Here is a 12,869-nt window from a genome sequence, read left to right as displayed (position 1 = left end):
CCCGAGGTCCCGGTTCCCCAGCCAGCAGGGCGTGGTGGGAGGGAGGGAGACCTCGCTGATGACATCTCCATCCGACAGTCTTCCCAGAAGCAGCTGCCTCCTCCACCACTTCTCTCCACAGGCAGCCCTGCACGTTCCGCTTCTTTCTAACCTCCGCATACTTGGGTGTCTGGGTCCCAGCCTCCACCTGCTTCCCCAGCACCCAGGAGCCCAGGCCCCCAGCCCCTCCTCCCTCAGACCCAGGAGTCCAGGCCCCCAGCCCCTCCTCCCTCAGACCCAGGAGCCCAGGCCCCCAGCCCTCCTCCCTCAGACCCAGGAGTCCAGGCCCCCAGCCCCTCCTCCCTCAGACCCAGGAGCCCAGGCCCCCAGTCCCTCCTCCCTCAGACCCAGGAGTCCTGGCCCCCAGCCCTGCCTCCCTCAGACCCAGGAGTCCTGGCCCCCAGCCCTGCCTCCCTCAGACCCAGGAGTCCTGGCCCCCAACCCCTCCTCCCTCAGACCCAGGAGTCCAGGCCCTCAGCCCCTCCTCCCTCAGACCCAGGAGCCCAGGCCCCCAGCCCCTCTTCCCTCAGACCCAGGAGCCCAGGCCCCCAGCCCCTCCTCCCTCAGACCCAGGAGTCCTGGCCCCCAACCCCTCCTCCCTCAGACCCAGGAGTCCTGGCCCCCAAACCCTCCTCCCTCAGACCCAGGAGTCCAGGCCCCCAGCCCTCCTCCCTCAGACCCAGGAGTCCAGGCCCCCAGCCCCTCCTCCCTCAGACCCAGGAGTCCAGGCCCCCAGCCCCTCCTCCCTCAGACCCAGGAGTCCAGGCCCGCAGCCCCTCCTCCCTCAGACCCAGGAGTCCTGGCCCCCAACCCCTCCTCCCTCAGACCCAGGAGTCCGGGCCCCCAGCCCTCCTCCCTCAGACCCAGGAGTCCAGGCCCCCAGCCCTGCCTCCCTCAGACCCAGGAGTCCAGGCCCCAGCCCCTCCTCCCTCAGACCCAGGAGTCCAGGCCCCCAGCCCTCCTCCCTCAGACCCCGGAGTCCTGGCCCCCAACCCCTCCTCCCTCAGACCCAGGAGCCCAGGCCCCCAGTCCCTCCTCCCTCAGACCCAGGAGTCCTGGCCCCCAGCCCTGCCTCCCTCAGACCCAGGAGTCCTGGCCCCCAGCCCTGCCTCCCTCACACCCAGGAGCCCAGGCCCTCACCCTCCTCCCTCAGAACCCACCCCTCCTTTTTTAAATTGGGACACAATTCACAAACCATAAAAGTAACCATTTCATTTCGAAATATACCATTCCGTGGCGTTTAGCACTTCCCATTGTTGTGCAACACCCCCTCCCCTCCGTCCAGTCCTAGAGCTTTTTCATCTCCACAGAAGGAGGCCTGGTACCCATGTGGCAGGCCCTCCCCAGCCCTCCACCACCCCCCCCCCAGCCCCTGGCCACTCCCCACTGCCCTCTGTGGCTGCAGACGTGTCCACGCGGGACTTTTCTCAAAGCCAGCTGTGGTCCTCCTGGGTCCTCCCGGCGAAGTTCCGTGCTGCTAAGGAGCCCCCTGCGGGCGTGCGGGCTGCTCTGCCTGGCCCACACCTGGGCCTCGCCCGTCTTGCTGTGTCATTAGGTCCTCCAGGAAGAGATGCGGGGAATCTCTTGGGAATGATGCCAGAGAAAGATAAAGGGGAGCCCTGGCCGGTGTGGCTCGGTGGAGAGAGAGTCGGCCTGCGGCCTGAAGGGTCCCGGGTTCGATTCCTGTCAAGGGCACATGCCCGGGTTGTGGGCTCCATCCCCAGTGTGGGGTATGCAGGAAGCAGCTGGTCAACAATTCTCTCTCATCATGGATGTTTCTCTCCCTCTCCTTCTCCCTTCCTCTCTGAGATCAATAAAAATATATTTTTTAAAAAAAGATAGCCGAAACCGGTTTGGCTCAGTGGATAGAGCGTCGGCCTGCAGACTGAAGGGTCCCGGGTTCGATTCCGGTCAGGGGCACGTACATTGGTTGCGGGCACATTCCCAGCGGGAGGTGTGCAGGAGGCAGCTGATCGATGTTTCTCTCTCATCGATCTTTCTAACTCTCTATCCCTCTCCCTTCCTCTCTGTAAAAAATCAATTTTAAAAATAATTAATTAATTAATTGTTTAATTGATTAATTAATTGAAAAGATAAAGGGGAGAGGGAACAGGGATAGGCAGAGGAAAGCCTTCAGCCTGGGTCACAGGTCAGCCGCCTGGAGAGGGAGCTGGGGAGGGAGATAGCAGCTCAGCTCTGCAGAAGCACAGCTCACCCCCGGGGGCCATGAAGCGCTGGGGTCTCCCGCGTGCACGTGGCTGGGGAGACAGAAAGTCCGTGGGTGGCTGCCAGGGGCCGGGGAAGCGGCCTGATGGCTTAGTCACTCCCGCTGGGGAGACGACAGCATTGTAGAACCATGTAGAAGCCTCCGTGGCGGGACCGAGCCGAAGGCCAGGAGATCACACACCTTCCCGCGGTGGGAGTGGGGGCTGCTGTGTTAGGTGATTTCAGAGAGAAGCGAGAGGGAGAGAGAGAAACATCAATGGTGAGAGAGAATCGTGGAGTGGCTGCCTCCTGCCTGACCCCCCCCCTTCCCCCACCACGGTATGGAGCCCGCAACCCAGCATGTGCCCTGACCGGAATCGAACCCTGACCTCCTGGTTCCTAGGTGGATTCTCCACCGCTGGGCCACGCCAGCCGGGCGCCAAGTGCATCCTGAATGAACCCGCTTGCTTGGCTTCCTTAAGAAAACCTCTTGCTTTCGCCCTGACCGGTGTGGCTCAGTGGATAGAGCATCGACCTGTGGACTGAAGGGTCCCGGGTTCGATTCCCAGTCAGGGCACATGCCCGGGTTGTGGGCTCCAACCCCAGTGTGGGGCGTGCAGGAGGCAGCCGATCCATGATTCTCTCTCATCATGGATGTTTCTCTCTCCCTTCCTCTCTGAGATCAATAAAATTATGTAAAAAATAATAAAAAAAAAGATTAGTATTGCCCAGCCGGGTGTGGCTCCGCGGTTGAGCATCGACCCAAGGACCAAGAGGTCACAGATTCGATTCCCGGTCAGGGCACATGCCCGGGTTGTGGGCTCCATCCCCACTGTGGGGTGTGCGGGAGGCAGCCAAACCATGATTCTCTTTCATCATTGATGTTTCTATCTCTCTCTCCCTCTGCCTTCCTCTCTCAAATCAATAAAAAATATATATTAAAACAAAATCTCTTGCTTTATTTCAACACCGCTTTCCGTCACTCATCTGAATTCTTTCTCACAAGCGTGAGAAGAGCCGAGGAGGGGAGAGCCCTCTCCGGCTCTGGCGGCTCTCCAGGAACACATTCGTGTGAGCATGTATGTGTTCTTGTCTGCAGGCATTCATCCAGGTAGTATTTCACCCACCTACCCGCTCCCCCTGCCTCTCTATTCAATCATCATTTATTCAGATCACCCCCCGGCTCTCCAAGACTCTATCCATCCAGTGAGCTATTCTCTCCTCCACCCACGTTCTTCCACCCTTTAATCCATTCTGTTAGTTCCCTCTTCCCACGGACCCTGTAATCCATTGGTCAGATGAGCCATCCACTTTCCATGGATCCAGTCACTTCACCGACCATCTGTATTCGCGTCCCGCGGCTGCTGTAACAAATGCCCACAACCTAGTGGCTAAACAACCAGGGACATTTGTTCCCTGACAGTTTTGATGGGTGGGATTTCAACATCAGGTTGTATTTTTTTTAAATATATTTTTATTGACTTCAGAGAGGAAGGGAGAGGGAGAGGGAGAGAGAGAAACATCCATGATGAGAGAGAATCATTGTTCGGCTGACTCCTGCACGCCCCCCACTGGGGATTGAGCCTGCAATCCAGGCATGTGCCCTTGACTGGAATCGAACCTGGGACCCTTCAGTCTGCAGGCCGACACTCAATCCACTGAGCCAAACCGGCTTGGGCTCAACATCAGTTTTTTTTTGTTTTTTTTGTTTTGTTTTGTTTTGTTTTTTTGGTTTTTTTTTTAATATATTTTATTGATTTTTTACAGAGAGGAAGAGAGGAAGGGAGAGGGATAGAGAGCCAGAAACATCGACGAGAGAGAAACATCGATCAGCTGCCTCCCGCACGCCCCCCACTGGGGATGTGCCCACAACCAAGGTACATGCCCTTGACCGGAATCGAACCCGGGACCCCCGAGTCCGCAGGCCGACGCTCTATCCACTGAGCCAAACCGGTCTTGGCTGTTTTTTTTTTTTTTTGAGCTGAAATCAAGATGTTGGCTGGGCTGTGCTTCCTTTGGAGGCTTTTTAAAATATATATATATATATATATTTTAATTTTTTGTATTGATTTCAGAGAAGAAGGGAGACATATTTTTATTGACTTCAGAGAGAGATAGATGGATGAGAGAATCATTGATTGGTATCTCCTGCACACCCCCCACTGGGGACGGAGCCCGCAACCCAGTGCCCTTGACCAGAATCGAACCTGGGACCCTTCAGTCCACAGGCCGAAGCTCCATCCACTGAGCCAAACCAGCTAGGGCTTAAACATATATTTTTTTTTTTTATTGATTTCAGAGAGGATGGGAGAGGGAGAGGGAGAGAGAGAAACATCCATGATGAGAGAGAATCATTGATCAGCTGCCTCCTGCATGCCCCCCACTGGGGATCGAGCCTGCAACCTGGGCATGTGCCCTTGACTGGAATCGAACCTGGGACCTTTCAGTCCGCAGGCCGACACTCTATCCACTGAGCCAAACCAGCTAGGGCTATTGATATTTTTAGAGCGAGGGGAAGGGAGAGGGAGAGAGAAAATCATCAATGTGAGCTCAAAACATCCATGGGCTGCCTCCTGCACGCCCCTACTTGGGATTTAGTCGGTAGCCCGGGCATGTGCCCTAACACAGATGGAACCCACATCCTTTCAGGTGCATGGGACGAAGCCCAATCGATCAAGCCACACTGGCCAGGGCTCTGCATTTTCATTTTTTCTCTTTTCTTTTCTTTTCTTTTCTTTTCTTTTCTTTTCTTTTCTTTTCTTTTCTTTTCTTTTCTTTTCTTTTCTTTTTTCTTTCTTTCTTTCTTTCTTTCTTTCTTTCTTTCTTTCTTTCTTTCTTTCTTCTTTCTTTCTTTTTTGGCTGGAGAGCCAGCTTAATTTCACACTTGCTTTGGGTGTGGTAGCATCAGTACTTTCAGTGCACAAGGTCATAGAGAACATGTAAAATAAAATCAATCCCAAGCAAGGCCACGCCCACCTCTCCCCAGGGTCCCTCATGGACAGAATACATATATTACTGGAGGTAAAAACAACAATGCAGCAGTAGAAACAACATACCCTCAGACCAAATCACATCCGGGACTTAATATTCTGTCCAACGTAACATGTTTAAGTTATTTACTGAGTTTGGATGATTTCGGTAGTAAATAAGCATTAAAAACAAACCAACCGCCCTAACCGGTTTGGCTCAGTGGATAGAACATCGGCCTGCAGACTGAAGGGTCCCAGGTTCGATTCTGGTCAGGGGCATGGACCTTGGTTGTGGGCACATCCCCAGTGGGAGGTGTGCAGGAGGCAGCTGATCGATGTTCTCTCTCATCGATGTTTCTAGCTCTCTATCCCTCTCCCTTCCTCTCTGTAAAAAATCAATAAAATATATTTAAAAAAAACACAAAAAACAAAAAACAAACCAACCGTTAAACAGAACACTGATATTGACACCATCAAGTAATGTGAACATTCCCCAAGATTCCTAACCCTCGGGAATAACAGTATGACATTTGCATTACTTGTGCACATTCCTCAACTGGAATCTACACTAATAAAAGAGAAATATGCAAATTGACCATACCTCTGTGACACTCGCCAGCCAATCAGGAGTGAGTATGCAAATTAACCCAACAAAGATGGCAGGTTTATTTGCATATGCGGGTGCAGAGCAGCCAGGCGGGGCGGGACGCCTGCTATAAGGGGGTGGGCAGGGGGCGGAGGGAGCTATAGGAGCGGTGCTCCGGCCAGAGTGGAGAAGACTGAAGGCTCCAGCCGGAGCGAAGGCGGAAGGCGGCAGCCAGAGCAAAGGCCTGGGTCCCGGGTGCTGGAGGAAAACTGGTGCCGGCAGCCAGGGGAAGGAAGGCCTATTGCACAAATCTTCATGCAACGGGCCTCTAGTAAATAATGAAAGGAGATCTGTGATATTGTAGGTTTTGGGTCATGCCGATTACGTGAAGATGTGTCCTCAAGTCCTATAATGCTGGTAAGCACTTCTTCAATGGATCTCCATCCCCCAAACCCTTTCAACTCACCCTGAAGAGCCCAGGGCTCTGCATTGTCATTTTGCTCTGGGGCCCACAGATTATTCTGTAGCCAGCCCTGGGGCTACGAAGCGATGGCAGAGCTAGGAAATGGCTGGGGCAGGTGGGCTCTTCCCACCGGGGCCATCAGGGTACGTTCTTCCTGAGGAGGGGACACTTGAACAAAGACCTGGAGAAGGTTGGACGGTGAGCTCTGCGTGTGGAGCGTTCCTGGCAGAGGTACCAGCTGGGAAAAACCTTGAGATGAGGGGAGTTTAGCCTCCAGCAATGAAACCAATAACAGTGTATCAGAGTGAGAAGTGATGGGGAGAAAAATGAAGGATAAGATCACACAAATAATGAGGGGGAGACATTGCAAGGACATCGAGGGGTGTATCGGTTCACGACAGCCGCCTAAAACAACAGCAAGCCTTTATCTCCCCTGGTTCCTGTGGGTCCGGAATTCAGGAGTGACTTCAGGTGGGTGGGTCTGGTTTGGAGTAGCACTCCTCAAGATGTCCATCAGGGCACCGTCATCCAAAGGCTTGGCAGAGAGAGGAAGGCTGTGTCTGCGCTGACTCACTCACATGACTGCCAAGCCGTTGGCAGGAGTTTCAGTTCCTCTCTGGCTGTGGCCCGAGGCCGCGGTTCCTTCACGTGTGGACTTCTCCAGGAGGTGGCTACAATGGCCTCTGGACATGGGCCCAAATTCCCCCAGGCGGCTGATCCCAGAAAGCAAGGAGGAAGCCACGTCTCTGATGAACTGGCCTTGAACATGCCCTCGGTTTTGCAATATGCTTTTGGTTACACAGCTCAATGCTACCCAAGGTGGAAGAAGCTACGTGAGGATGGGAATCCCAGGACAGGAGGCAGTGGCTCAGGGTCATCTTGGAGGCTGGCTACTAAGATGTGAATCCATTGCATGATGATGATGATGATGATGATGATGCTGGTGATGAGGAGGATGTGATGATGATGATGGTGGTGATGATAGTGATGGTGGTGATGATGATGATGCTGATGATGGTGGTGATGATGCGATGATGGTAATGGTGATGATGGTGATGGTGATGATGGTAATGGTGATGATGGTGATGATGCTGGTGCTGGTGATGATGATGGTGATGATGATGGTGGTGGTGATGATAGTGATGGTGGTGATGATGCAATGATGATAGTGATGATGATGGTGATGGTGATGGTGGTGATGATGGTGATGGTGGTGATGATGCAATGATGATAGTGATGATGATGGTGATGGTGATGGTGGTGATGATAGTGATGGTGGTGATGATGCAATGATGATAGTGATGATGATGGTGATGGTGATGGTGGTGATGATAGTGATGGTGGTGATGATGGTGATGGTGATGATGGTAATGGTGATGATGCTGGTGATGGTGATGATGCTGGTGATGATGATGGTGATGATGATGGTGGTGGTGATGATAGTGATGGTGGTGATGCAATGATGATAGTGATGATGATGGTGATGGTGATGGTGGTGATGATAGTGATGGTGGTGATGATGATGATGGTGATGTTGATGCTGGTGATGATGGTGGTGGTGGTGATAATGATAATGGTGGTGGGGGTGATGATGATGATGGTGATGATGATGATAGTGATGGTGATGATATAAATAGATATGTGTGGGTATGCATAGGCATAAATAGATGGAGATATATGTATAGTAACAGAGTATGTAATACTTACATTTTATTCAATTATATACATTAAAAATATTTTTATTGAGTTCAGAGAGGAAGGGAGAGGGAGAGAGAGATAGAGACATCAATGATGAGAGAGAATCATTGATAGGCTACCCTCTGCACGCTCCCCACTGGGGACAGAGCCCGCAACCCAGGCATGTGCCCTGACCGAGAATCAAAGCAGGACTTCCTGGTTCATAGGTCAACACTCAACCACTGAGCCACGCCGGCCAGGCTTGATTTTTTTTAGATTCCACAATAGAAAGTATTATACAGGATGTGTCTTTCTGTGTCTGACTTATTTCTCTCGGCAAATGACTTATTCTTCCAGGCTTATCTGTGCTGATGGAAATGGCAGGTTTTCCTCTTCCTCAGAGCTGAACAGGAATGTTTTATTGTGTATAAAGCGTCTTTTCTTTAGCCATTCATCCCCTGCGGGACACTTAGGTGGTTTCCACGTCTTACCTGTTATGGGTAAGGCTGAAATAAACATGGAGGGGGCCGAAACCGGTATGGCTCAGTGGATAGAGCGTCGGCCTGTGGACTGAAGGGTCCCAGGGTCCCAGGTTCGATTCTGGTCAAAGGCATGTACCTTGGTTGCGGGCACATCCCCAGTAGGAGGTGTGCAGGAGGCAGCTGATCGATGTTTCTCTCCCATCGATGTTTCTAACTCTCTATCTCTCTCCCTTCCTCTATGTAAAAAATCAATAAAATATATTAAAAAACACACACACACACACAAAAAAACCCATCAATGATGAGAGATAATCCTTGATTGGCTGCCTCCTGCACGCCCCCTACTGGGGATCGAGCCTGCAGCTCAAGCATGTGCCCTTGACTGGAATCGAACCCGGGACCCTCCAGTCCACAGGCCAACGCTCTATCCACTGAACCACACCAGCTAAGGCCAGGGCTCCGGGGTTCTGCATTCCTGCCCAGCTGCCACTGCCCCACAGCCACAGCTGCTCCAGGCCCACAGCTGCCCCGTGGCCACAGCTGGGGTGAAAGGGTTGATTATTAAATCCTGGACTGCGCCCTCTGAAGGCTGAGTCTTGGAATCGATATTTTCACCACACTCCCACAGTGACTCCTTTGTTTTCAGTCCTCACCTGAGGATATTTTTCCCATTGGGCTCTAGAGAGGGAGTGGAAGGGAGGGAGGAGGGGGAGAGAGAGAAACATCCATGTGAGAGAGACACGTTGATTGATTGCCTTCTGCACCCGCCCCTCTCAGGGCTGGGGAGCCTGCCAGTGAGGTTTGTGCCCTCGGCCTGGAATCGAACCTGCAAACCTTTGGTTCGGGGCCTGTGCTCTATCCACAGACAAAACACGTGATTTTTTTTTTTAAACATATTTTTATTTTATTTTATTATTTTATTTTTTTAATATATTTTATTGATATTTTACAGAAAGGAAGGGAGAGGGATAGTGAGTCAGAAACATCGATGAGAGAGAAACATCGATCAGCTGCCTCCTGCACACCTCCTACTGGGGATGTGCCCGCAACCAAGGTACGTGCCCTTGACCGGAATCGAACCCGGAACCTTTCAGTCTGCAGGCCGACACTCTATCCACTGAGCCAAACCGGTTTCGGCAAAACACGTGATTCTTTATTCTCTCTCTCTCCCTCCCTCTCTCTCGCTCCCTCGCTCTCCCTCTATCTCTCTCTCAGTGGTAAAATATGCATAAAGTCACATTAACCATTTTAAAGTGTACAAATCATTCCTCAAAAAATTAAGAATGGCCCTAGCCGGTTTGGCTCGGCAGATAGAGCATTGACCTGAGGACTGAAGGGTCCTGGGTTCGATTCCAGTCAAGGCCACATGTCCAGGTTGCAGGCTTGATCCCCAGTTGGGGGCATGCAGGAGGCAACTGATCAATGATTCTCTCTCTCTCTCATTGATGTTTCTATCTCTCTCCCTCTCCCTTCCTCTCTGAAATCAATAAAAATATATTTTAAAAAAATTAAGAATGGAACTTTCGTTTGACCCAGCAATCCCACTTCTGGGAATACATCCTAAAAAACCCCAAAGCCCCAATCAGAAAGAACATATGCAACCCGCTGTTCATAACAGCATTATTTACAATAGCTAAGATTTGGAAACAGCCCAAGTGCCCATCAGTAGGTGAGTGGATAAAAAGACTGTGGGACATTTACACCATGGAATACTATGGAGCAATAAAAACGAGGGATCTCTTACCTTTTGGGACAGCATAGAGGGGCCTGTAAAATACGATGCTAAGTGAAATAAGCCAGTCAGAGAAAGACAAGTATCACATGATCTCACTTATTTGTGGAGTCGAATGAACAAAATGAATTGACCAACACAATAAGACCCGAAGCACGGAGGCAAGGAACAGACTGGCCTACCTCAATGTGGTTTGGGGGGACGAGAAGAGATAAACGCAAGAACTTATGTACTTACATGCACAGCCCATGGACACAGCCATAGGGCAGGGAAGACCTGAGGGGGGTAGGGGCTGGGAGCAGGGTAGTAAAGGGGAGGAGATGGGAGACACCTGTAATACTATCAACAATAAAAAATATATTTAAAATAAATAAAATGTAGCCCTAGCTGGTGTGGCTCAGTGGATAGAGTGTCGGCCTGCAGACTGAAGGGTCCCAGGTTCCATTCCGGTCAAGGGCATATGCCCAGGTTGTGGGCTCGATCCCCAGTGGGGGACTTGCAGGAGACAGCCGATCCATGCTTCTCTCTCATCATGGATGTTTGTTTTCTTTAATTTTTTTTATTAAGGTATTATATGTGTACATATCTTACTATCATCATGGATGTTTCTTTCTCTCTCTCCCTCTTCCTTCCTCTCTGAAATCAATAATAAAATAAAATAAAATAAATAAAATGTAGCCCTAGCTGGTGTGGTTCAGTGGATAGAGCGTCGGCCTGCAGACCGAAAGGTCCCAGGTTCCATTCCGGTCAAGGGCATGTACCTTGGTTGTGGGCTCGATCCCCAGTGGGGGACTTGCAGGAGACAGCCAATCCATGATTCTCTCTCGTCATGGATGTTTCTATCTCTCTCTCCCGCTTCCTTCCTCTCTGAAATCAATTAAAAATAATAATAATAATAATAAAATAAAATGTAGCCCTAGCTGGTGTGGCTCAGTGGATAGAGCGTTGGCCTGCGGACTGAAGGGTCCCAGGTTCCATTCTGGTCAGGGGCACCTGCCTGGGTTGCAGACTCAGTCCCTATGGGGGGCGTGCAATAGGCAGCCGATCAATGGTTCTCTCTCATCATTGATGTTTCTATCTCTCCCTTCCTCTCTGAAACCAATAAAAATATATTTTAAAAAATATATATGTTTAAAAAGAGTCATCAAAAAATAAAAAAGAAAATGCACAAATAAGCCCTAACCGGTTTGGCTCAGTGGATAGAGTGTGGCCTGCGGATTCAAGGGTCCCAGGTTGGATTCCGGTCAAGGGCATGTTCCTTGGTTGCAGGCTCATCCCCAGTAGGGGGCGTGCAGGAGGCAGCTGATCGATGTCTCTCTCATCGATGTTTCTAACTCTCTCTCCCTCTCCCTTCCTCTCTGTAAAAAAAAAAAAAAAAAAAAAAAAGGAAAGAAAATGTACAAATCGGTGGCATTAGGTCCCCGCACGCTGAAGTTCCGGAACTTCTTTATCAGAACAGGAAACCCCACACCCATGGTCACCTCCCCAGCCTCTGGCATCAGCAACCTGCTGGGGACCTGCCTGGGCTGCGTGTTTTCTAGAAACGGAGTCATCCATTTCCTCCTTTCACCCACCTGCAGCCTCCCAGGCGCATCATCCGGGCTGTGTCCGTGTCTCTCCTCTAAGGGGCCCCGGACGGTGCCGCCTGAAGGTTGAGAACCAGCTGGACCCCGTGCGTCATGGAGCCCAGAGGCTGAGAGTCTCATGACCAGCGAGGAGCCCTTCCTTCCACCAGCCTCTCCCTGCCCATCTGTAAAATGGGGTGATAGCCCCCCTCTCACAGGGGCATTTGCCAAGCGGTGGATATGTTGTAGTTGATCCAATCAGGTGTCTACTGTTGGACATTCAGACTTTTCCTAGGTGGTTTTTTTAAATATATTTTATTGGGGGGTAGGGGAGGCGGGGGGGAGGGAGGTCAATGGGGGGAAAAAAAAGGAGACATATGTACTACTATTTGTAATACTTCAAACAATAAAAAATAAATAAAAAAACAAAAAAAAAATCCAACAACATTAATACCTAAATTATCCTAAAATGAATGCAACCCTTTTGAGCTCAGAAAATAATACCTAGAAAGCTGGAACTCTAAAGCTGTGTAAGACATCTTATTGATTTCAGAAGACAATGTATACATTTTAACGTTTATCAATAATAAATAATAGACAAATTTATTACATTGCAAAAATATATATATATATATATATATATATATTTTATTGATTTTTACAGAGAGGAGGAGAGAGGGAGAGAGAGAATTAGAAACATCGATGAGAGAGAAACATCGATTAGCTGCCCCCTGCACACCTGCTACTGGGGATGTGCCCACAACCAAGGTACATGCCCTTAATTGGAATCGAACCTGGTACCCTTCAGTCCACAGGCCGACGCTCTGTTCACTGAGCCAAACCGGTTAGGGCTCTAGATGGTTTTTTAAAAAAATTATATATATATATATATATTTGATTTCAGAGATGAAGGGAGAGAGAGAGAGAGAGAGAGAGAGACAGAAACATCCATGATGAGTGAGAATCATCGATCGGCTACCTCCACACTAGGGATGGAGCCCACAACCCCGGCATGTGCCCTGACCGGGAATCGAACCGTGACCTGGACCATAGGTCCATGCTCAACCACTGGGCCACGCTGGCTGGGCTTTCCTAGTTTTTTGTTTTGTTTTAATTGATTTCAGAGAGTTAGGGAGAGAGAGAGATAGAAA

The sequence above is a fragment of the Plecotus auritus genome (assembly GCF_963455305.1).
Source record: "Plecotus auritus genome assembly, chromosome: 10".
Classification (NCBI taxonomy): Eukaryota; Metazoa; Chordata; class Mammalia; order Chiroptera; family Vespertilionidae; genus Plecotus; species Plecotus auritus.
The sequence above is the reverse complement of the archived record's forward strand: the minus strand, read 5'-3'. Positions refer to the sequence as shown.